This window comes from Delphinapterus leucas, chromosome 11 (genome assembly GCF_059928025.1).
Source record: "Delphinapterus leucas isolate spDelLeu-1000000601 "Yukka" chromosome 11, BTC_Dleu_Yukka2, whole genome shotgun sequence".
NCBI classification, from domain to species: Eukaryota; Metazoa; Chordata; class Mammalia; order Artiodactyla; family Monodontidae; genus Delphinapterus; species Delphinapterus leucas.
Window position 1 is genome coordinate 61,662,765 of NC_143139.1, and position 26,059 is coordinate 61,688,823.

At 41.3% G+C, this 26,059-nt stretch overlaps 1 protein-coding gene across 1 annotated transcript in view; it reads left to right on the plus strand.

Annotated features, from left to right (window-relative positions):
* The first annotated feature begins 211 nt into the window (after positions 1-211).
* The window catches only part of LOC149748041 (neuron navigator 3-like), a 659,075-nt gene continuing 633,227 nt past the window's right edge, over positions 212-26,059 (plus strand). The window contains exon 1 of the mRNA XM_089921063.1: positions 212-636. The gene's annotated coding sequence lies outside the window, so the exon portion shown is untranslated. The remainder of the gene's footprint in view (positions 637-26,059) is intronic.

Genomic DNA, 26,059 nt, shown 5'->3' on the forward strand with positions numbered 1-26,059 from the left:
CATGTATGTCGCCTGAGGGCGTCTTTTCTTCGCTCACACAGGACGGGGTTGAAGGAGCAGCTGATTCACGGGCTCTGGCTCACTCAGGCCGTGGGGAGGGAGGGGTACGGATGCGGGGCGAGCCTGCGGCGGCAGAGGCCGGCGTGACGTTGCACTAGCCTGAGGCGCGCCTCAGGCGCGCCGTGCGTTCTCCGGCGTGACGTTGCGTGCGTGCGTTCTGCTGGGGGAGTTGTTCCTGGATCACGGGACCCTGGAAGTGGCGGGCTGCACAAGCTCCCCGGAAGGGCGGTGCTCGCACACAGGGTTCTTGGTGGCAGCAGCAGCCACCTTAACGTCTCATGCCCGTCTCTGGGTTCCGTGCTGATAGCTGCGGCTCGCGCCCATCTCTGGAGCTCCTTTAAGCCGAGCTCTTAATCCCCTCTCCTCGCGCACCAGGAAACAAAGAGGGAAGAAAAAGTCTCTTGCCTCTTCAGCAGCTCCAGACCTTTACCCGGACTCCCTCCCGGCTAGCCGTGGCGCACTAGCCCCGTTCAGGCTGTGTTCACGCCGCCAACCCCTGCGCTCCGTCCGAAGCCGGAGTCTCAGCTCCCAGTCCCCGCTGGCCCTGGCACGTGAGCAGAGAAGCTTCTCGGGCTGGTGAGTGCTGGTCGGCACCGACCCTCTGTTGGGAATCTCCCCGCTTTGCCCTCCGTACCCCTTTTGCTGTGCTCTCCTCCATGGCTCCGAAACTTCCCCCCTCCGCCACCCGCAGTCTCCGCCCGCGAAGGGCCCTTCTAGCTTGTGGAAACGTTTCCTCCTTCACAGCTCCCTCCCACTGGTGCAGCCCGTCCCTATTCTTTTGTCTGTTTTTTTTTTTTCCCTATCCTGGTACGTGGAGAGTTTCTTGCCTTTTGGGAGGTCTGAGGTCTTCTGCCAGCGTCAGTAGGTGTTCTGTAGGAGTTGTTCCACATGTAGATGTATTTCTGATGTATTTGTGGGGAGGAAGGTGATCTCCGCGTCTTACTCTTCCACCATCTTGAAGCTTCTCCTGTCTATAGATTTTTTAAGTTCAAAACTTGAAACTCGAAATCAGGATTAGTTCCAGTAGTAATATAATACATCAGCTTAAAAAACTGAACAAATGTAAAGCTTCTAGTTTTAGTATTAGAGTGCTGTTTACTCACAAGCTACAGCTGCTTCTTATTACCCTAATGTAATCCTGAAGCTACAAGTTTTTGCTAAAGAAAGTTGCTGAATAATTTTTTTTTGTGAAGTCACTTGAAGTCTCATTGATGAGAAAATATTACTTGTTTAAAGATGTGATGTTTCATCCTTGCTTTTTTTTTTCCTTCATGAGTTCTAGTATTAAGAGCTGCATTGAATAGGTAAATTTCTTCACATATTGAGGGTATGTCCTCATCTGCAAAATGAATGTATTGCGTTAGTATACCTCTTTATCGAAAACTTTGCATAATGAAAAAAAATTAGAAACAAAAGTAGAAAGGACTGTATAATGGATTCCCTGGGACCCATCATTCAACTGTAACAAATTAGGTAACCTCTTAAGATCCTTCTTGATTTCTGTGATTCTCTGACCATGCAAATTCTGATTCACTCTGGTTTTGAGGATCTAGAATATCTGCTTTTTAAATAATAATGATACTATCAGAAATATTGATACTAAACTGATAGAGTTATTATAACACTGAGCATTTAGTGGCAAGTCAACAAAATAATATACACAAAATGGTACATGAGAAATGTGTTGGAACTGAGCAAATGCAATGTCAGGGTTTAAAACTCTGGGATTAGTTTGGTTCAACAGACATTTATGAAATGTCTCCCTCAAAGATGTCATCCAGTAGGATTGATGCCACATTATCATTTTAAAGATTGAATTCCCTGGTAGTCCAGTGGTTAGGACTCTGCTCTCCCACTGCCTAGGGCCCACCTTCAATCCCTGGTTGGGGAGCTAACATCCCACAAGCTGCATGGCCAAAAAAAAAAAAAAATAATAATTTTCAAGAAATTGGGCTATAATAAACAGTTCTAAAACTATATTGAGCATTACCTTTCTTTCATTTGGAAACTTATTTCAAGATCGTAAAAGCCAGCTTCCAAGATGGTCCCCAGATGATCCTTTCCTTTTGCTATTCATTCTCTTGTAAATTACTCTCCCACATTTTAAAAGCATGGTTCTGTGTGATCAGAGAAATATGGCGGATGTGATGGTGTATGGCTTGTGAAGTCATAAAAGGTATTGTCACTTTTGCCTTGCTCTCTTGGGTGACTCTGGGAGAAGCCACCTGCCATGTTGTGAGGACACTCAAGCAGGCCATAGAGATTCCAGTGGCAAGGAAGTGAGGCCTTCTGACAGCCAGCACCAGTTTACCAGCCACATGAAGGAGCCACCTTGGAAGAGGGTCCTTCAGCCCTGGTGAAGTCTTCAGATGACTGCAGTCCTTGTTAACACACTGACTGTATCCTCTTGAGAGACCATAAGCCAGAACCAACTAGCTAAGCTGCTTCTGAATTCATAACCCATAGGAACTGCGTGAGTTACTAAATGTTTGAAACTGCTAAATTTTGGAGTAAATTGTTACGCAGCAGCACTACAAAAACCTTAAACTGCCTCAGGGTTGTTGTTATAAATATCAATAACTAGTTATCATTGTTCTGTAGGTAGGTAGAAGTGCCAGTTAATAGAATTCTAGCTGACAGGATGCTGTTTAAATCTGAATTTACCACAGTGAATTTCTGGCATCCTAGCTTTCTTTCAAGCTTTTACTCCTCAGAATGAATCTTTGTGGACATTATCCGTAATTAAGTGAGGGTAGAAGGTATAATGTCTCTTCTTCCATTGGTTACAAGCCTGGAACTTAATCTCAGCACTTCCATTTGGCAAAGTATCTGTTTAAAAACTCAGTGGTTTTGGAATTTTGAGAGAAAGTAGGGGCTGGAGATTGATGATTGGGAAGTGCTCTAGCCATGCTTGGGTAAACTTTGAGCTAGTATCATAGTTTACTTTCAGGTTATTCCCCCAAAGAGCTCCCCCCACCCCCAAACACACAGGCCTTTAAAATTTAGGCTTTCATTACCATAGAAGCTTTTCTTCTGTTATCTTCTGAACTAGGTAAGATAAAAGTTCCCAAAATAGAATATGCTCCAAATGAGGCCCTGGTAATATTACCTAATGTAGCCATTCTTCATGAGTCTGCACTTCCCGTCTTTGGTGTATATTGTTAGGCTTCCCTCCTTAAGCATGGTTCTGGGTTTTATGTATCGACCTATTTTTCTCATTGTTATATTACAAGTTTAAGGGAATCTAAAAATTGGATATTATTGTAGGTAGAATAGATTCTATATAAGTAAAATTTTGGTACATACAAAATGGTAGGGATTAGAAAACCAAGAAGAGACAATAACCTCACTTTTTTCACGGATGTTTGATTTTATCTACATAAATTATCCCATAAAAATTTAAAGGGTGATTGAATCTTTAATATATATTAAGTAGGTACTAGGCACTTGGAGAACACTAAGAAGTAAGGTTTTTGAGCGTTTAGATTGGTGTGAATATTAGATTATTTTCACAAATGAGCTGTTAGTCTTCAGCTTTGGAGCATAAGTTTTTAGTACTTTTGCTATTTAATTTGTTAGGTAGGGTTACAAATAGGATTCTGTTGCCCCCGAGAATTTTTTCAGATCCAAGATTATCTTGGTATAAAACAGTGATGGTGTTCACTGACCTGTACCAATATCATGCACTCTGGGAATTGAAATTGATTTTTTTTTTTTTTTGTCCATGGCATGTACATTTGCTATTTGAACAAGCATCACCTGGGAGGACTTAGGAAAACGAATAAGTAGACATTCAGAATTTAGTTTTTAGGACATCACAAATGAGTTGCATCACAAGCCTCAGGAGAAAGATAATGAAGTCACTAGTTCTTCTTGATATTTTTATGTTTGAGCACAGTGTGTGGTAAGAACTACCTTTAGAATTGAGGATAAGCAACACGCCTGGTCTGGTTTTTCTGTTCTTTGTGAAATATGTGGAAATTAAGCTACTCTTAGTTGCCGGTGAAAAGGCTAGATGGCAGATGTGTATAGAGTCTGGGAGTGTTTTTGTAGATGTCTTCTGCTAAGCAGGCTTTTGTTTTTGTTGGATAATGTGTTCATCTTGTGTGCTTGTTTTATGTCCTTTGCACATTTGGCATGGCTTTAATTTACCCCGTGAAGTAAACATGATTTTTAACAAAAAGTTTATAGATATATATATTAATTGCCTTCTCTGCTGTGATGAGGATAACAGGGGTACAGAAATGAGTAAGACAAGGTCCTTGCCCTAGAGAAAGTTGGAATGTGCTTAATTATAAATTTTTTTTTATTTTTCAGAGTGTTCAGCTGATTATTTATAGCTAGACTTTACAATTTATTATGGTTAGGCTGCATTCAGCACAAGATCCAGTTAAATTATGTTACCATAATTGAGAGTTATCCTGAGTTCTACACTGTTAATGAATGCTAATGCTCTTTTCAGAGTCTCCTATATGTGGCTTCAGTAACCACAAAGGCTTTTCTGCCTACAGCAGATAATCTCTCAGTAATGTCACAGGAAGTTGCATTAGAAATTATGCCATCACCTATAGCTCTTTCCTTTTTAGCTAACTAGGTAGGAATGTCTGTTCAGCATATTCCCTATAGGGCAAATGTCTGTATCATACTTTGGAAATATATATATATATTTCCCTGCCAGAATGGAAATGCATTTTATGAACATTCAAGTAAATTTCCTGATATTTGTGCTTGCTAATTGTATATTTTAAGGATTGAGGTGGAGTTTAAATAGTAGTATGTTAGAGTCCCAGACATACCTGAATCTGTTCTGCCAGTTACCTCTGTCCTTGCGAAGGGACCCCAGGGAAGGTAAATGCAGGCAGTGGCAGCCACATGGTAATCAGAATACCACTTTATTAATAGCTTGAGCTGGTGCCAATTACCCTTGATGCAGGGCTCTTTGGAAAAAGGTGGTTTGGAGCACGTACTCTAGGCTTGAGTCCAGATATATATTTTTAGTCTTCATATGCTCTGGTCTAGCCATAATTTGGGAATTAAGTCAAGAACAGAAAGGAATGGTCATGTCCTAAGTTGAAATTAGGACCCCTCTTAACAGCCATATAAAACTAGGAAGTAGAAAGAGAGGGAGTAGACCCTGGTTTTGTGCTCTTTAAAGCATGGTGATCCTGCTCACTAATAATTAAAGTCTGGTCATTGTTTTTGTATCTGACCTATTAGAAGAGCAATTCCTTCTTTAGAAGGGGTGGACAGAAAAGGCCCTGGTGAGGAGGGAAAGATCCAGTAGTACAGATACATCATGGTATAGGTCACAATCTTATCTGAAACCCTAGGGATAAGAAATGTTTCAGAATTTGGACTTCTTCATATTTTAGAAAGACAATAGAGTGTGTGTGTGTGTGTGTGTATGTATGTATGTATGTATGTGTGTGTGTTATGTAACAATCCCAGTGTGGCCTGGGGCAGCTTCTCTTGGTCAAACATATGACTATTTCTGTAAGAAAATCTATGAATATTCAGAGTAGGTAGGAGTAGTAGACAGAATAATGTCTTCTTCCTAAAATGTCCACATTCCAATCCCCAGAACCCATGAATATGTCACCTTTCATGGCCAAAGGGGACTTTGCATTTGTGACTGAGGTTTAAAGACTTAGAGATGAGGGCATGAACCTGGATTCTCTGGGTGAGCCCGGTGTAATCACAAGGGTCCTTGAAAGCAGAGAACCTTTCCCAGCTGTGGTGGGAGGAGGAGATGTGGTGGTGGAAACAGAGAGATGCTACCTTGCTGCCTTTGCAGATGGAAGAAGGGGCCATGGGTGAAGAAATGCAGATGGCCTCTAGGAACTGCAAAAGGCAAGGAAACAGATGGTCATCTAGAGCCTCCAGACAGGAATGCCATCCTGCTGATGGTCTGATTTTAGCTCAGTGAGACCCCTGTCGGACCTCTGAACTCCAGAAATGTAAGACAATAAATTTGTGTTTTAAGCCACTACATTCGTGGTAACTTATTACAGCACTGATAGAAAACTAATACAGTGAGATAAAGACTATAACCTTATTTTACTTCAAGTTCAGTTATGAGAAACCTTTGGATTTTCAGAGCTTTTTGGATTATGAATTGCACTTAGGGATTGTGGGCCTGTAAAAGGAATTGAAAATATTGATGTTTTAACTGGATGACCTTATGGTGTTTGAATTAATCGTAGGAGGAAGAGTTCTTTAGAAGGAAGCTTTGTAGTTGTTACCGTCCTAATACTTGAAACTTTGCTGATTTCTTTGTATGCGTGTCCATTGCCTTTATGGACCTTACACTGGTTGATGACGGCTCTGGCCAGCTTGGCTGACTGTGGACCTCGGTTCACCATGATTCAGATTAAGGTAATATATGTGACGGGACTCAAACTCTAAAGTACTGTGCAAATGTTCATTGGTCCTTGTTGATGTTTATTACTGAGCAGCTGCCTCCTGTCCCTCCTTCCTTCTAGCAGGGTTGGTGGGGAGGAAATACCACAGGATGATTCTGTGAATGTGGCAGCAGGATTGCTTCTTCCTTCTGGCTGCCAGGAATCCTTCCCCTATATCCCAAGTCTCTACAGTGTGTATGGCTCTAAGGGAGGTGGCATCTGGAGTGAATGTCTCACCACACAAAGGCTGGGTACCTTTGGGCTCATCCATGTACCTCATTGTCAACCATTTAATTACATTAACTTTTTTAAGTGACGAAGAAATATCCATGTTCTTCTTCTCATGGCAGAATCCAGGGCAAAGTCTACATAAGGAAATTTTCTCACAAAGTATACAGCATACTTTAGAATAAAGGGCAGCCGTTCACACTAAAAAGGTAGTATTTGTTTTGTTATGATGCTGGGTCCTTGTAGTAGATTCCATGATTATGAAATGATCACATTTGAAGGTTATGCTTTCAGTGAAATGTTTCAGCATGATGATACTAGCTCTGATTCAAATTGAAATGCTAACTTCGAGCATGCACCTTACACTGTCCTTGATCTGTAGCTGAATCTTCAGGAACATCAATTTTCCTATTGATTCCTTTGAGGCCCACGTGCTGGGAGAGTGAGTCTTACTCTGCCTGGCCCCTATGTGGTTGTGTTATTGTTTTTCCCTCTTCTTCTAGAAAATTGGTAGGTTTTGAGCTGTGGTTTGTGACCTAATGTGTGAATCTAACCTTTTTTACTCACTAAGGACATAAATGTCCTCTTTATCCCCACAACCACATTGCCCCTACCCATAACACAATGCTCTTCTTCACCAACATTTTCAGTATGATGCATTTGAAACCTTTTCTAAGCTTTTGACATAAGTGATTGTGAATCAAATACAGCTTTACAACTTACTCTAACAGGAGACTGTGTTGAGACCTCATGTCTATGTAATCAATAACAAGATAGCTATTTATGCAAAGTTTTGTGCCCAAGTGAAGATCTAGCATATTGGGAATTCCAGAGAAATTTTGTTACTTGACATCTATCCTGTTATTGCTCTGATACATAATCATAAATTTGTTGTAATGCTTATAGACTCTACTGAATTTTAGTTGAAATATATACATATTAAAAGTAGTTTCAGAACCTAGAGAATGCCTGATTTTTCACACCACAATGTACTGGGCTCTGGGCTATGTTCTGGGAGTAAGTGGCAGGAAGAAGGACATAGACTTTGCCCTTAATGAGTTTATGTCCAGCAGGTAAGACTTGTGCAGAGGAAAAGGTGGCAAGTTCTGTAGACAAGTGCAAGTATCCATGGAGAGGAGCAGATGAAGGAGGGGAAGGCTTCCTCCAGATGGGGAAACTACAGAGTGCTTGATGGAGGAAGTGGCATTTGAATCACGAAGGCTAGTAAAGTATTCAAGCAGAATTCAATCTGTTCTATGGCATGTGGACCTCTAGGATCTGGCCCTGCCTCTTCTTGCATCTGACCATCTTCACCTCCCATTCCAGCCATGCTGAGCTATTCGTAGGGTCTTACAAGTGTCATGCTCTTTCCACTTTGGACCTATGCTAACAGGTATAGTTTCTGTACAACGAGATTTCCATGTTGAATATTTTTAATTTTTTATTATTTTTTTGGCTGAGTTGGGTCTTTGTTGCCACGTGCGGGTTTTCTATAGTTGCGGCGAGCGGGGGCTACTCTTTGTTGCAGTGAGTGGGCTTCTCATTTTGCGGTGGCTTCTCTTGTTGTGAAGCATGGGCCCTAGGTGCGCGGGATTCAGTAGTTGCAGCACGTGGGCTTAGTAGTTGTGGCATGTGGGCCCTAGGGTGTGTGGGCTTCAGTAGTTGTGTCACGTGGGCTCAGTAGTTGTGGCTTGCAGGCTCTAGAGCACAGGCTCAGTAGTTGTGGCGCACGGGCTTAATTGCTCCGTGGCACGTGGGATCTTCCCAGACCAGGGATCGAACCAGTGTCCCTTGCATTGGCAGGCGATTTCTTAACCACTGTGCCACCAGGGAAGTCCCCCATGTTGAGTATTTTTTAAAGAACTCCTCTTAAGACATAGAAATGACTCTCTGTAGTTCACATCTTCCTAGTCGTTCAGTCTTGCCAGCCACAAAGTCCTAGAATTCCAGAGCTTGTATGTAGGCGATGTTTGTTGTTCAACTCCAGTAATGCCACTTATACATTCTTTCCTTTGCTTATTTTTTGAAGCATGTGTACTGCTGAAAGGATGACAGAGAAAATAGTTGCTGTTAAGGAGGTCACTGCTGGCGAGAGACAGACAAACAGTTTTAGTATGAAACTTTCATAGCTGTACTAGACGTATGAAGAGGGGGCCTGGGAAAGCAGAAGTGGGAGTGACCGTTCTGCCTGCTGGCTGGGCCTCAGGGACAAATGCCCAGAGAGAAGATGCTTGAAGTGAGTCATGAAAGATGAGTGGGAACCCGCCAGATGGACACAATGGAGGAGGATGTTTCAGGATGTGAGTATGCAAGTGTACAAAGACATAAGGGAACGTGAAAAGTTAGGGAACAGTCAGTCCCCACAAGCAAAATTATGTGTCAGGGACAGGTGCCTTGTGATGAAGGTGGAAGGGTAGGCAACCCAGAAAGTGTATAAATTTTAGATCAAGGAGTTAGTACTTTATTCTGCAAGTATCCGTGATCATTGAAGAATGTTAAACAGGGAAGCCATTTGTATAATTCCCTTTGAAAGCAGATATCAGAGTTATAACATCTTAATATAACATTGTTTGGTGCAGAAGCAATACGAAGTGTCATCTAAGAGCTGAGTCTTCACAGTATGCTAACACTTCTTATAGGTTGTGTGAGCATGGACAAATTACGTAGCTTCTCCATGTCTCAGTTTCTTTATCTGCAAAGTGGGCATGATAATAGCACCTGTTGCAGAACTGATGTGAGAATTAGGTGGGCTATTGTTGCTAATGAACCCAGCTGTTATAGTAGGTGTACAATAATTAAGTGTACATTTACTATGCATTTTGATTTTATTAAGAATAAAGACTCGATGTCCAGCAAGAACTTGGCAGTGTTGCAATTGAAAGGATCCTTAAAAGTCAGTTGCAGCGTGTATTTATTTTAAGTTCATAATAAAGGCCAAAGCCATGAGCTGAATTTTAAATATGTCTTGAAATCTGAGATTGTCTTGTTTACCGGCCTGAGGAAGGGTCATTAGAAAATGGGATATGGTAGGAAGCAAAAATGAATCATAGCGTGGCCAATAGTGTGTGGGATTAGGCAAATTTGGGTGAGGATATTGAAATCCCACTCCACAGTCAGCATTATTGTGTCCTGATACAAGCAAAGGTAGAGTCATTATGTGAGGCCATCTACAGAAAACAGGGAATGTTTGAGATTGAAAGAGCTCCCCCTGCTTTGACTCAATTGATCCAGAGGAATGTGAGCTGAAGCCTGGGGCAGCAAAATGGTGTAAGGGTTTGGCAGGACTTCTGCCGGCCCTTTAAGGCCGAGTAACTATCAGTGAAATGTGGATAACCACAGAACTGTGTGTTTGAATATTCACTTGAAAATCCCTCACGTATCATACTTAGATATTACGGTTCAGCTGATAGTAACCACTTAAAAGTAATAAATTTTTCTCAGAAAAGAATGAGACACAGATTTATGCTTCAGCTGGTAAACGTGTATATAGTATTAGTGAGTGAGCCCAAAGCATTTCACAAACAAAAGCATTCTGACAGTAGGAGAACTCCTGTATACCAAGACATATATATCATTTGTCTCTCTGTTAGTGAAAAAATCAAACAATATTTTTGTAAGATAGACTGACACTTCATAGGATATCTACCATTTTATTAATTGATAATTATGTTCTCTTTGCTGTTCTAAGGAGTGTTTTGAATTATGTCCCTATTACTGTAGCAAGATTTTAAGGTAATAACCATGACAGTTGTTTTGGTGGGAGGAGTGGTTTTATTTCACTTACTGTACAATGAATATTGAGATGTTCTGTTTTATCAGACTAATCTAAACAGCAGGACTTTTAAATGTTTGTAGCTTCTCATAAAATCTGTCACATGTGATACAAAGGTGAAGTCAGACCTTGGTCCTTTTTGATAAGCAGTTACTAAAGACTGAATGATGAATAATTGTTACTCTCGCACTCACATGAATCACGAGTCCCAAAGGAAGGCACAGTCTAGAGAAGTTTTTAATGACGAGTTGGTGCCACTAATGAAGAAGCGGGTGGTAAATTATAGATCCAAGCCCTTGAAAATTAACCTCTAGCACATGTTATTAGTTTAACTTTTTGCTTAGAGATAGAGTTTAATTTTTTGGATACAGCAGTTTATTGCCCTCTAAAAGATACTTAAAATGGAAAAATGCTTCTTTTGTGGTACTTACCCCCTGCAAAAGCAATTTACCAGTGGCTATGTTATGGTTGCTTTTCTCATTTGCATTCTGAACCCCCTATCAAAGCTCTTGTTAGGAACCTGTATGGATTTATTTGTAGAAGAGGACACATTGAATTGGACCTCAGGATTAAATGAACTCCATGAATTAGAAGGATGACCTTGTAGACAGAAAAGGATTTCATTATATGTCTTCCCTGCTTTCTGTGTAATAGAATTTGTGTTGTATGCTTCATGCTCAGCCTTTTTTTTTTCTTCTTGGTGCATGTGTGCGTGTGTGTGTGTTACATTGAAAGAACAGATTGAAATTCAGCGCCCTGACAGTGGACAATAAATTGACTGAGTTCTAATTGTGAGGACTGTAGCACTACAGTTTATTTTTCCTCCTGTCATGCTCAGCAAATAATCCCATTTACATTTCAACCTCCAAACATGTTTGTGTCTTTGGGCGTGATGGGAATACCATGTGGGCAAACGGTTTTATGGTTAGAATCCTAGTTATACGGATTTTTATTTCTTGTATGTGTAGCCAACTAGTGTAGAGTCTGTTTTCACACAGGTATTAAAGCTTTGCTGGACCTAGAGAGGATAAAATACAGGGGGATGAAAGCATTGAACTTCCAGGGTCTGTTTCTAGTAGAAACAGAGTTCACAGCTGTATGCCAGAGGGGGAGGCTTTGGAAGCTGCAAAATGATCAGACCAAATGGTAAAGTTCTAACAATTTACTGCTAATTGATTAACTATGTATAAGGAGGTGCAGTTGCATGCTATTCCAGCCAACTGTCTTTTATTTTTTTGTAAGTTTATCTGACTTTTAAACCAGATTCATTCGCTTCCTGTTCAAAGTGGTTTTGTTTTGCCCGAGGGCCTGATTGATTTGATTAAGTGCTGGCTCTCCATGATAGCTAGCTGTGTCAATGGGGGGTAAATTAAAATAGCCTATGGCCAGGGTCAGGCCATCTCTGAGAGGTGATAGAAGAGTCCCTAAGGCCTGGTGACAAAGTGCTCAAATTCTATTTTCTGCTTGAGTTAAAAACAAGTTAAAAATGGTATCATTTAAAGTACATGAGATACAATAAGTCATTTCCTCTTTCTACAAATGGGTTTATAGGAAATCTCCAGGAGGACTACAGAAGGATATTTTACTCTTCCTATGGTGAGTAAAATAGGTTAATAGGAAATACTTATTTGGTATTTGTTGCAGTTTTATTTATGTAGTCCTTTTGCTTTATTCTGAAGTACTTTAGCATATGATGGTTTTAAATTTGGAAGGTACGTGGTACATGTATTTGCCCCAATTTACATGTAACTAAATTGAGGCTTGGAGTAAAGTTCAGTGGTTTATTTGAGTTCAGAACAGTCATTAGTGGTAGAGTGGAATTAGAACCCAGTTCCACTAATGTCTAGAGTTTTGAATTGGCATCTATGATTAATCAAGAAAGGCATATAGTTGCCAAGGTAATGGGGCAAGGATTCTATTACTCATTACTTCTGGGGCATTCTCAACCATGGTAGGACTTTAATTATACTTCTGTAACGTTGGGGGAAGCCATACATATTTTAAAATTAGTAATTACAGTTGAAGGAGAAAAAAGCATGATCTGCTTGTTTTATTAGGGAGGCATGAATGGAAGGAAAAAATACATCCTTCTGCAAACCACTTCTTTTCTGCTTGTGTTTGGAGTCAGTGTGTCTCATCTTTGACATAGGCTGCAAAGTCGATAGTGATGGTGAATTTTAGTTACAGGATGCAGTCTCTTCCTTCTGTACATCCTCAGTGGATCAAGTATGATAATTTTTGTTTCCATTCTCACTGTAAATAATCATTGTGGATAATTTACCCATTTTTTCTAAGGAGTGTATGATTTAAAGTATCTGTTTTTTTTTCATTCTCAAAAGGGACTAATAAAACCCGCCTCTGGAATGAATATAAGTACATTATCATAGGTGTTGAAATTGTTCAAATAGGAATGTTAATCCCCTCCTTGAGTAAAGATATATTATCCCCAACACAAACACTGTCAATCGAAGAGTTTGAATGTGTCCTTCAATCAGCTCAAGACCACTTTGTATAGCTAGGGCTCAATCAAATACCACTTTTAATCAGCTAATTACATAAAGCAGATCAGGTTTTCATGCCAAACAAATGACTGGGGAGGCATAATTCTAAAAGTATGAAGCCCTGAATGGTTCCCCCCCCCTCAACAAAATAGTCCTTTGAGGAAACCATCCTGACAAGGTTAAAGTTGTATATGCCTCAGTTTTTGAAATGGTTGCCCGTTACTTTGGGACGAATATGGGAACACTTGATTGTGTTTAGGCAAGAAACTTGATTTGGCATTTCCTCCCCTACTCATCCCTGCTGTAGAATCCCCTGATCTCCGTGTTTCCTTTCATGCATTAACCTTTTCTCTCCGAGTCTTCAGGTGTCCTGAGGCTCAGAAGGCCAAGAGCACAACCTGTCTTTTTGGTGACATCATCAGTTTGTCATAGGGACAATTTCCTGGTCTTTAGAAAAGAGGGTGTAGAAAAGAGTGTGCAGTCTATCTACGGTCCTTTAAAGTCAGATAGTTGTATATGGCTTTAGATATTTCTCAAAGCCCTCAGCATACGTAATTCTGCAAAGTTAGTAGGATAAAAGTTCGCCTCATTTGAGGCCCAGGGAGGATAGAGATTGCACAGCAGGTGAGTGTTGCAGTGGAGACAGGAGTACAGGTCTGTTTGCTTCCCGATCTTTGCATTTAAATTAGGACATTGAAAATTAATGCAGTTGCCAAGGTGAAATAATCTATTCATCTTCCTACTTACAGTGCAGTCTCAGTTACAATAGGCAGTCATATCTCAGTTAGGCATCTATTACACCGAGCACATGCAATAAATATTTTTTAAGGCTGCAAGATCTGAGAAAACAACATTGTTCTAATCCCAGGTCTACTGGAAGCTATGCCCTGGCTTTTCTCATTGCTGTTCCAGTGCTTGTTGTCTACTTCTACTATTTACTATTTCTTCTGTCACCAGTAAGGTTTCATATGAGCATTAGTCAAATAGTAGAGGTTGACAGGATTTTCTCACGTAAACAACTTACATATTGCTTGGAACCCGGAAGCATGCAACGTTCCCAGTACGTATACTGATAAGGGGCTTGTCATAATTCCTGTTCTTTTCTGTCTGCATTTGCATTTTCCAGGCATGCCTCTGGGCATGGAGGCAGCATGGCTATGTGAGGTGACGTGGCTGTGTCAGCATATGTAGGGCAATGCATCTCATCTCGAGTGAGTTTCAGAAGTCTCTTTCCCCTAGCTAGCCAGAAGTTCTGTTTGGATGTTAATGGCCCGAATGGGACTTGGTCCTAAGGGTTGGGGGAAAAGGCAACACCTTTTTCAGAGAGACACAAAATAAGGAAGACTCTATAAATGGATGTGGTCTCACTCTGAAAAGCAATGATAGTGACCCCCATGGCAGGTCAGGGGTGTCAGCCATAAAGAGTTGTTATGGAACACCCCTGGACACGTTTATCAACTCACAGTTGGGAAAAGATGGTAAATACATGCCCTAAGTTTCATGGGGCTGGTTTATGGAAACAAGCAGAAAATTGCTGTGAAACCTCACATTTCATATGAACAAAGAATACAGATTTTGCATTCAACTTCCTAATTTTTGTGTTGTTATTTGCATTATTCAAAAACAAGTAAAATAGAAAAATCTAGAAATAAGGACGCTGTTTATACTGGGAATTCCCTCTAGTACACATCTCTGGTTCATTTCTAGACAGTTTTTATACCTCAGTTTAAGTCAGAAATACTGAAAAAAAAAAAAATCCCGAAGTCTAAATAACTTTTCAAAAGGGTCATACAAACAGGCTCTCTGGTGTTTGATTAATAGCTAAGGCAAAGGATCAGTGTAGAATAAAAAAAGAAAAAATACCCAGTGACCATTTAAATTTTTTCCATGCCTGCTATTAGGTTATAATGGGATTCTTTCCCCTGTCAGTGAAACAAAAACAAAAAGCAAATAAACAAATTTTCTTTCTGATAAGAGGCTAGGTCTGAGTAGTAGGAATAATCCTACAAGCCATGATCTGGTACTGGCTGAACCACACAGGAATGTGGGACCTTAGGCAGATCTGTAACTTCTCCAGCTTGGGTGAGTATATAATTTATTGTCACTTTATGGAGCTGCTATTCAAAATTACAGTGGGTCATCAGGCATCAACCTGACTGTCCTGGGCTGATTTGTTACCCTGTCTTCAGTTCTCCATGTTTGTTGGTGAAATGAGATAGTTGGATTACATTAGATATTTTTAAGCACTTTTTTTCTTCAAGAAACCCAAAATGTAAAACGAAAGTTCATTCTGCAGCATGGACAGGGGCAGAGTTCCAGTTCCCCACCCTCCCTTCCACATACACACCCCACCCAAGGATCCTGGGAGATCACTAGAGCACAGTTTGAAAACTCTGACCTTCCATGAGGATATTCCACCCATCGCTTGCCCTCAGCTGGAATCCCATGCCACATCTTCATGTCCAGAAGATAATAGGCAAATGCAAATTCTAGCAGAAGAAGGATATAATCTCATCTAAGGTGTTCCTTTGGGGCTTCATCTTCTTGTTTGTGACTTTTTTTTAAAATCTCATATTTTGTCTTTCCATTGGAGTAGGAGCTTGGGATAATTTCATTTCTTCTAACCTTTTTATTGTTTTCTTGTTTGAAAGACATGAACCTGCAGAATATAAACGTAAGGGTGGAAATATAGATATAGCCTTGAAAAACAAATATCAAATCAAAAATTGTTCTGTGTGTTCAGGAAAGTGATCAGGTTGCTCCCTGACCCTCCATAATCATCAAGAAGAACGTCCCACTGCCGAGACCCTAGGTCATATATGATAAAAAAAAAAATAAGGCTATTTTTAGGGTGGTATTTGAAGGCACATATGACAGTAACAGCCCTGATTTGCCTACGAATTTCCCAAATGGAATAATCAGTTAATTCTATCAGGTGTTCTCTGTCCCCACGTTTCTCTGCTGTATTCTTTTCCCTTTCCTGTCTCTTCATCGCAGATCTTCCGTCCATCTTCCCGCATGTGATTTGGCAGTGTTATTACTAAGGCTGCCCTAATCACTCTGTACAGTCCTCTAGATTAAAGCCTCCTCTCCTGTAGGTCTGCAACATCCAGCAGCAGGAATTCAAGCCCCTCGCAGAGGAGGTGGAATGACGTCAACACGCCCCTCCATGTGCTGGCATACATGTGCCGAAAGTGATTGCAACGCTCCATCCACACTGGGCATTACTGGAACAGGAGAGAGGAGAAACCTATCTTTTATTGATCCTCCCAGTTTTGTGTTTTATTAACTGTGGCGGCAGGCTCTTGAATTTCTGTGTCTCAGCCCTTCTCAGTGATCATCTGGAGGTTCCTCATCATGGATGCCATCAGATTTGTAGGCTCAGTAGTCTTAGACCTGACCTGAAGCAAGCAGACATGCTTTTTGTTATTTCTTTTCAAAGCACTACGGGTTTTTTCTGCTTTGAGTTACAGGACCGCCCTTGGGCTAATGATATTTCTGTCTAGGTTTGCTCATCTTCAAAGTTCAGAAGCTTCTTTGTTGATGGCACCTCCATTTCTGGTTCATTTAGTTATCTGGACTGTTTCAGGTGCAATTATCTGAGAATGGATGGTTAGAGGATGATATCTATCTGTAACTGTTTGATATGTGGTAGGAGGCATTACAGGTTGCTACAGGTAACAGACATTAGCTGCAATGGAAAACTACATGACTGTGGTTTCTCTGAGAGTCACGGAGTCCCTCTGGTCAATGGCGTCTGTCCAATAGAATTCAACAGCCATCATTTATTCAGAGCCTGTTCTGTGCGATGCATTTTGTACATACTGTCCCATTTAATATATTGATAAGATAGTATATTAATATCCTACTGCTGCTGTAACAAATTACCAGCAATGTAGTAGCTTAAAACAACATAATCAATTTGTTACAGTTATAAATTTAAAAGGTCACAATTTTTTTTTTTTTTTTTTTTTTTTTTTTTACAGTTCTGGATGTCAAAATTCCTCAAATCAAGGTGCCAGCAGGGTTGTGTTCCTTTTGGAGGCTCTAGGGGAAAATCTGTTTTCTTGCCTTTTCCAGCTTCTGAAGCTTGCGCACATTTCTTGGCTCACGGCCCCCTCCTCCGTTTTCAGAGCCAGCAGCATGTCATCTTCATCTCTCTCTCTCTCTACCTCTGCTTTTGTCCTCACATCTCCTCTGACCCCTGGCTCTCCAGCTTCCCTCTCCCTTACAAGGACCCTTGTGATTACATCAGATCTACCTGGGTAATCCAGGATAATTTCCCCATCTCAAGACCCTTTATATAATCACATCTACAGAGTTCCTATTGACATGTAGGGTAATACAGCCAAAGCTTCTGTAACTGGAAGTGGGGTTGGGCTGCTCGCCGCTCTGAAGCCAATAAAGAGGCAAGGTTGGTGGAAAGGAAAGTTGCTTTACTTTGGATGCTGGCAACCGGCAAGGCCAGGAGAGAGGGTGGACTCTTGTCCAAAGGCCGACTCCTCCCCCCACCCCAACCCGTGGGGAAGAGCTTTTATTGCTGAAGGGAGGGGGCTACATGCAGAAACAGCACAGTCAGCTCTGACAGTCATCTTGAAATTGGTCATGCGGTGGTCTGACCAACGTCACCTTGATTGTTTCAAGTACAGTTAATCTTCAGTTCCAGAGTCGGTTTGTTCCCATTTCCTTGAGGCCCGTTCTCAGAGTTGTGGCAGCTTAAATCATGGCTACAGTCTGGCCATCATGTAGTTAACTTCTTCCACCTGCTGGGGGTTTCAGTATCTACAAGACAGCCCACAGGATATGGCTCAGAGTATTATCTACAGCCCTTGAGGAGGAACTAAAGGTCCTTGACTGTGCTTAATGACTAAACTATTATTATTTTGTCCTGTTTGACTGTTTTCCTTTATCTCTGCATTTTCTCACTTCTCTGATTAAACTTATTCTTTGGCTAAAGTTTTTCCACAGACAGAAGGCAGGCGGAGGACGTGGGGGACAAGGACCATAGGGTCCTGCTCCGTTTCAGTTCCAGGGATTAGGATGTGCCCATCTTCAGGGCACCATTGTACTGCCTACCGTAGGTAGTCATAGCTCCCACCACCAGAATGATAGCAATAGCTAACATGTATGAAGTTCCTACTGTGTTCCAGTCAGGTCGTCTTTAACCTTCATGACCACCGTAAAGGGTAGGTAGTGTTATCCTTATTTTACAGCTGAAGGCACTGAGGCTTGGAGAAGTTAAGTAACTTGTCTGAAGTCACACAGCTAGTTGGCCACAGACAAAGGATAACAATCAGTGCTGTTCGTTCTCACACTTCTAACCATTATGCAGTTCCACAGTTACCTCATTTGTACAGACAGGCTTAGGTGAAAAGAGGGTGCTTTTTCCAGGTCACGTAGGTAGTCAGTAACAGGGTCAACATTCCAACTGAATCTCTGACTCCAGAGCCTCAGTCTGAAATGCTCTTCCATATGTGCTGATGATATTGGATCCCTGTTCTCTCTGAGGTTTTTGCTTTGAGCTGTAGTTACTGTGTCCTTTGGTCTGTTGGTTTGTTTTGTATCCCTTTCTGGATGGTTCTTATTTATTGGTGAAGTCAGGTGGGGAAGGTTGTCATTTAGGTTGGCGTGTCACAGGGTTGAGAGTTAACGAGTGAAAGCCTTTGGCCCGGGGCAGCTGAGCTCGCCTGGATGGTGGCTGCTACTCTGCTCAAGTGAGGTTTGTTCTTGGAGTGGCTTATTGTAGGTGAAGGTGCCCACTGCTGCCTCATTTGGAGCAGGGACCCTAACTCACGTTGAATTTTAAACACGGTCCCTGCCATGGAAGGCTAATGTTTAATGGAACCAGCCACAATTTAGTTACCATAACAACTTGGTAATACTCATTCCATCTTGGCTTACTGCCTCCGAATGTGAGGTACAGCAGTCATTCTGGCCAACTGAAATGGTCTCTCACGTTCTTCTTGTCAGGCATATTGATAGATGGCTCTGTTTCATGACATACATTTCAAAGTCATCGCTTTTTGTATGTCACTGACCTTCCCTTAAGCTGCGGGTTGTATAAAGAGAAGCTGTTGGAGTAACACTGTGATTGTGCTGCTTTTCTGTTCCTGAGTTATCATAAAATTGTATGACTGTGTGTGTGTGTGTGTGTGTGTGTGTGTGTGTGTGGAGGTGAGGGGTGGTGAGGAGAGAAATAAGTAGATGGTTGAGTATAATTTTTGGAGCAGAGTATCACAGTATCATAGTAGTATATTTATGTCATCTGCTTCCCCCCGCCCCCCCAAAAAAGCTTGAAATAATGTTAAATTCAATCTCATTCTTAGTGCAGTAATTTTGACATGCTCTGGAAAAGGTGTGGGCAATACAGTGAAAGCGGGTTCTTTTTTTTCATTCAAGCATTACATTGGGGCTGACCAAAACGTTCGTTCGGGTTTTTCTGTTACGAACTTCTTGGTCAGCCCCAATATATGCACTAATGTCCAGTGTTTCCTTGATGATAAGTAACCTGTAGTAGAATTTAAATTTTGCATATGGGGAAATAGATGGCTGGTGGGAATTTGACAGAAAGTAGACATCAAGATTTTATTTTGTATTCTAGTAGGTGAGAGTGTTCTTCCCTTTTAAGAGGGGTTAATAGGTATTCCTTGAGGGGGCAGGGGGAAGGGAAGGAAAAGGCAGGGTAATGATGCATTCTTTATTCCTCTCTGGGAGATACAGGATCTATATTCACATTCCAGGGCTCTGAAAAGTCCAGTGGCAGAGAAACCTATTTAATTAACCGTTTCACTCAGCCGTGAGGGCCGTGGGAGCTCCTTTTCCAGCAAAGCATCTGTGAATATCTCATAGAGCACTGTTTGGGAAATGGTGCTTTTAGAGCAGTAATGATGAAGAGGAGGAGACCAAAGTCAGGATTTCACCTTCTGTTCCTAACTGTCTGTGTAGTGATTCAGATATAGGACAGGTTCAATACTTTGAATCTTCATTGCGAGCTGATGCATTTTCTCTGCTTCCCACCCCAAATGTTAAAATGGCATTTCTTATGATTTGTGCCATCCAGGGTTCCATCTATGCATTTATTTTGGGCAGTTTATACAACATTCTGTTTAGCTGCTTCTCTTAAGTATGTGAGCTTATTGCTAGGGAAGATGATGGAGTCTCCCGTGGAGAGTTCCCAGGGAAATAGTGGTCGTCATTTTTATGGGATGGCTAGAGTTCAGTCTTCTAGGAAACAGGTAATACATACAAAAAAATCTGTATTTTTATCCTGATTATTTTGTGAAAAAATGTGGAAGTCTAGTGCTTAGTAAATTCTAAGCTCTTTGTATACACTGGAGAGAATCTTAGAATAAGTTAGTTATACCTCATGCTCTATTGATGAAAAAACTCATGTCTAAAAAAATGAGTTACCCAGTGTTACCGAGTGAGAAAGAATTTGGATCTCTCAACTCCCTAAGAATGCATTTCCATGTTTCGTTATTGGTAATCTTAAGAAATTGAGGGGGCTTCCCTGGTGGCGCAGTGGTTGAGAATCTGCCTGCTAATGCAGGGGACACGGGTTCGAGCCCTGGTCTGGGAGGATCCCACATGCCACGGAGCAACTGGGCCCGTGAGCCACAACTACTGAGCCTGCGTGTCTGGAGCCTGTGCTCCGCAACAAGAGAGGCCGCGATAGTGAGAGGCCTGCGCACCGTGATGAAGAGTGGCCCCCGCTTGCCACAACTAGAGAAAGCCCTCGCACAGAAATGAAGACCCAACACAGCCAAAAATAAATAAATTAATTAATAAACTCCTACCCCCAACATCTAGAAAAAAAAAAAAGAAATTGAGGTAAGCAGACTACTTAGGGAAGGGATATTAAACCCCTCTTGACCACAACCCTTCTTTAACAGGCAAGGTGGAAAGATCTCTGTGCTCACCGTTGTTGGCTCTCTGAGGCACTGACTGTTTAAGATATTGAGGGATAAAATTTTTAAGATGATTCCCTGCTTGTATGCCTATTTAAGATATTATCCAGTGCTATGTTATTTTCTTCCAATGCCAAAGAGTTGGAAGAAAGCATATTTGGGTAACTTTGGTATGCAGGAACCATGTTGTTGCCTACTGTTGACTTCCCAGATGTTCTCAGATCTGTTCCTGGCCCAGCTGGCTTGCTGGATATTTGACCACAATCCGTGGAGTGCTAGTGGTCAGTGTATTGTATGTGAATTAGCAGAGTCAGTAGATTTTAAAATTCAGAACAGCCTTTGTATACTGTGTTGTCTACCCATGGTTAACATTATCCAAGTAACAATGCCATGCCATGATTTTGAGGCAATTGTTAATCTCTATCTGATGAAGCTTTCCCATATCCCATTTGTTAGAATTTAATGTGCCTCTCTCTTCCTTTCGTTCTTTAATTTTTTTCCCCTACAACAGCATTGTCTGAAATTTTGAGGTAATTGATATCTTCATTTACATACTGGTTAGAAAAGTGGATTTATCCAGCACTGTCTATATTGTTAGCCAAAAGAATTGTACACTAGGGTAACTTGATAATGGAGCATCTAAATGTATAATTAAAATTTTCAAGGAATTTTTTTGGTGATAGAAATTAAAGCTTAGTGGCCATAAGCAGATAATAAACCACAGTGTTAACCCAAGATATTTTGAAATATTGGGGTATTATACACAGCTCAGGGGAAAGAAATAGACACTCGTGTATGACTGCTGAAATGCTGACTTTGTTTATTTTCAATAAACATAATAACTAGCTTCATATGAGTACATAGTTTCTTGGAAGAAATTAGGAAGAGCTGGAGTAAAGTGGAATGTATATACATATATATATATTTAGCCACTAAAAATAAACTTCCTGGTACACAGTCACTCAATTTTTATTTTTAGGAGGGAAATCAGATAGAGACAATGTGTTAAAAATCCTTCTTGGCTTCAGAAATGTTAGTACTTTGCATATTTTCTTAGGTGCAGTTAGCATAGTTACTCATTTCCTGGCGTGATGTGGCGAAAGTATGTCTTTTGGATGATTAAAATGAGAAGGAAGAGGAATATAAGGATTGGGCTTTTGGAAAACTGTCTCCCAAGGCAGGGCAGACAGAGAAAGACATCATCTATGTTGCTTCAGTGAAGCTATAAAAATAAGACATGGTGTGGGCCTGAATAGGATCAGAACCCAGTGAAGTTCAGTTAGATGTAATAAAGACAAGAAATTTGTTGACACTGTCATTTCACATGTTATATTTTTATTTTACTTAATTTTGTGTCCTGATTAGCAGCCGGGCTGAAGACTTTCTCTTTATTTCGTTAAGTCTTTGGTTGGTTAGTGAGTGTGATTTAGCTTCTCCAGTCTGAGCAACATTGCCTGTCACTGGTGGAATTGAGTTATATAAGGACCATACCCTGGATTGTGGTGAAATTCACTGAGTTTAAGGCATGCCCTTTGGGTGGGCATCCAGATGCTCCTGTTAGACACCCCCCACTCCCAGCAGACTTCCGGAGAATGGGCCATGCACTGCGGGAGCGTGAAGCGGAAATGTCCTGTTAGACACCCCCCGCTCCCAGCAGACTTCCGGAGAATGGGCCATGCACTGTGGGAGCGTGAAGCGGAAATGTCCTGTTAGACACCCCCCACTCCCAGCAGACTTCCGGAGAATGGGCCATGCACTGCGGGAGCGCGAAGCGGAAATGTGTCCTTTCGGGTTGCCATTCTTGGTGGGTGGCAGTTGCTGCAGGGGGAGGGTTTGTGTCATAGAAGTCTTCAGAGGAGGAGATGAGCCTTGAGTTGAGTCTTGTAGGATCTGTAAGAGTTTGCAGGAGGCATGGAGGAGTGAGCCAGCGTGGCACGTGTAGAGTACTGAAGATACACTGGGAGCGTGACATGGCTGCAGCATAGCGTGCGTGGTTGGAAGGGGGCAGTAGTCAAGTATCCAAAGGCAGATGGGGGCTGTATCACATAGAGCCTCACATGCTGTGCCAGGCTAAGGGTTTAGAACCTGTGGCACTGGAGAGAATGACGAATTTGTGTCTTATAAGGATAAGTGCTCCAGTGGTGTGCTCCAGTGGTGTGGGGAATGAGTCAGGAGAGGGCTGAGACTTGAGAGTAGGAATTTCGTAAGAAAATACATTCAGCAGTTTAAGTTAAAGGTGATGAGGGCCTAAGTTAATGTAGTGGCAGAGGGGATGGAGGGGACAAATGGCTAACCAGAAACGTAGGTGCTGTGATCCTCAAGACTTGGTAACTAGCATATTAGAAATGGAGAGCAAAAGATTGTTGTGGGAATTAAATGAGATACTATATTTTACACGTTCAACACTCGTACGGTACCTGGCATATAGTTAAGCACAGGGGAAATGAGAACTTGTAGTTCTTTTGTTACCCACGTTGGCAATAAGAAACATCTTGGCCGATTCCTGTTTGCCAGTAACTCAGGACTTCACCTCTGTATAACCCCATCTCCAAATACATACGCTAGCAGATTTCATACCCTTAGATTTTGCTTGTTAGAGAGACTGGGGCCATCTTGTGTTCACTTTATGTGATGGCCTGAGAGTAATATTGAAGTATTTTCTAGTTGTTAACAGCTTCTTGATTTTTACATGCCCTCATCCAATGACCTGATAGATGTTTTAAATACAATTCAGTTGTGGACCGCATTTGTTTACCTTTATGCTATCATTCAGGGAGGAAGCCCCAAGCCACCACTCACATTTGATGATTTGTGTAGGGTTTTGTTCTATAAATATTTCCTTTTCCTCTGTGTCTTTGGAGGTACCTGCAGATTCCATTCCTTAGGAGAGTGCTCTTCCTAGCTTGTAGATAGCTGCCTTCTCTCAGTGTCCTCACTTGGCAGAGAGAGACCTGTCTTCTCCTTATAAAGCTACTAATCCCATCATGAAGGCCTCACCCTCATGACCTCATTGAACCCTAGTTACCTCCCGAAGGCCCCAGTTCAGTACCATGACATTGGGGGTTTGGGCTTCAACATATGTTTTCGGGGGACTCAATTCAGCCCTAGCAACTGGGGTTGAGAAGTGTGAATTAAGGTATTTGTTGCCTTTATGCCCTGCTTTTACATCCTACTATTTCTAGACCAGTCTTGATGATTGTCTTAAGCTGGTTGTGCTGGTTGTTTCAGGTATCTTGAAGAGTCATTCATTAATTGACTCATCAGACAGGCACAGAGCTAGCATTTAGAAGCCAATAACATAGTTTGGTGCTTAAAAGCTTGTAGAGCACAGCTGTACTTTCTTAACTGGGAGGAAAAACAAACACATGCAGATTGTAACAATGGGAGTAATTGTCTCTTAGGGGATGGAAATCTGGAAGGTACAAAATCCCGGGTCGGGCAAGAAGGCTATTCTCCAAGATCCCTTTCAAGGCCGATGTAGTACTTTTTGAGCTGCTGAAATTGACATTGCATCATGATGTAGTTCTGTCCTCTGGTTAAGTTGAGTGAGTAGTCTTCACTATAAGCATGGATAACTTCCCTTCAGGTATGGTCCTGTATGTAAAGGAATCTGTTAATTTAGTTACTTTTAGTTAGTATCATTTTTTCTTTAATGCTAAACCACACATTTTTCCACATTAAAAAAATCTCTGAAATCAGGATATATCTTAAAATCAGTGATGCATTATGGTTAATTGACAGTCTTTTTCTTTTCTTCCCTATTATAGTATATTATTTCTTTTAGATTATTTTCTTCTTATAATAATTTTACAATTGGTGGCACAGAATATTTAATGAAATACTGCAGTAAAAGGTATGACAATATGTACCTGAGTGAGCTCTATCCCTTAGTATCTCATTTAGTGCTCATAATGAGCCTATCATCATGTTCAATTTACAGAACTTTTGGTGATATTAAGTTACTTGCTCAAGGTCATTTTTTCTTTATTTAATTTCTCCATGAAATAAACACACATATTTTTCTTAGAAGGCCAGGCCACACATCTTTTAGTAACTCTCTAAGACTGCATTTTTTAGAGGAAGATACTGAGTTTTGCTCTGAATTTCGTATGAATTTAAATCACATAGTTGCTGGAGGAAAATTCTATCTTCTTGTATTTGCTAATGTCCCACATGAAATATATAGTGGTTTTGTCCTTCACTGTATCAGAAGATGAAGAGTTCTTTCGGGACAGCTGAAAGGACACATCTGGATTCCTGGCTTCCTCTAATTCCAGTCTTCGCTGTTATATAGCTGAGAGTCCTTAGCTCTTGCTTGCAGGCTTATTCTCATCTCAGTCTCTGAGGGGAATCTCTTAGTCAGAGGGAATTTCAGAAACCCAGGCAATTATGTTGATTGGCTAAGCATAACATTAGCCATGATTCTTGTCTTGCTGTTTACAAAGTCTGGGTTCCATTCACTGGGTTCTCTTGTGAACAAATTTTGAACCTAGTGTCAGTAGCTATGTCTGCATTATCTCATCATGTCAGAACCTCTGCCCAGGTCTTCCAGGACCCAGGCTGTGTCTGCCTTCATCCTCCCTGACTAGGGCCTGTGTCTTGTGTATCTAGACCTCTTCTCTGATGCCAGAAACTTGGACCCATGTTCTGCCTTTGTTTGGGGAAAACCTGTATGAGCTGTGCTATCATTACCTGGTCCTGCCTGTTGCACATGGGGGCTGGGTCCTGTCTGTGGTCTCGGTTCTCTTTACTCTCTGCCCTGGGCTCTGATTCAAACATCAGAGACTGTGCCTTGAACACTACGCAGCTTAACCTTAGCCTAGCATTCATGGTCTCTAGAATCTGCCTCTAACTTTTCCAACAGTTTTGCACCATCCATTACTATCAAACTTCCTATCTTATGGTATTATTTTTCATTACTGTATTATGATTTCTGTATTTGTGTATGTATCTAATCTTGGCTAGCATACTTTATGTCCCTTGAACATGGGACCATGTCTTCTATCTTTATATACTCCCATAGTAACTTGCACATAGTAAGCATAATGAATGAAGGGTAGTAGAGCTAATAACTATTAGGCACCCAGTGTGTACCTGATGATTAAAGGCTCATAATAAACAGAAAAGCATTCACAGGAAGTTGTCCCTGATCACATAGTCTGCGCCTGATTGGTCCATGTGTATGGACTT